The sequence below is a fragment of the Crocodylus porosus genome, unplaced genomic scaffold (genome assembly GCF_001723895.1).
Source record: "Crocodylus porosus isolate Cpor-Errol unplaced genomic scaffold, CroPor_comp1, whole genome shotgun sequence".
NCBI classification, from domain to species: domain Eukaryota; kingdom Metazoa; phylum Chordata; order Crocodylia; family Crocodylidae; genus Crocodylus; species Crocodylus porosus.
In genome coordinates, this window is record NW_017728938.1 from 5,995,946 (window position 1) to 5,996,467 (window position 522).

Consider the following 522-nt stretch of genomic DNA (forward strand, 5'->3'; position numbering starts at 1 on the left):
CGCGCCCACACGCCCGCCGCGCAGCGGGGCTCGCGAGGGCCGCCCCGGCGCCCCCGCCCATGAGGAGGCGACCTCAACTTCACTTTAGGGGGGAAAAACAGAACAGCTTTCCGCTCCCTCGAGGCTGGAAGCTGGCACGGGCCCTGCCTCCGCCAGGGGCCGAGCGCAGGGTCGACGGGGCAACTGCAGCGCTGGGCTGGGGCTGTGCGGGGCTCCCGCGGATGTCGGTGCCCGGCACAGGGCCCGACTCCTGCCCCTGTGCCATCGTGGTTCCCCCGGGCAGCCGAGAGCGACCTCCCGCAGGTACCCGACGTGCCCCTCGGGCGGGACGTCAGCCACCAGCTGGTGCGCGGCCTCAGCTCCAGCCCCTCGGGGCCTGGAAGCATCGCGACATCTTCCTCGGGGGCAGGCCGTTGCAAGGGGGCTGTTTTGGGGGATTCGTTTTTCATGTACTATTTTAATATTTTATACGTTTTAATGGTATCTCTTGGATGTCTTACAAGCTGCCCGTAGCCTCTTTTT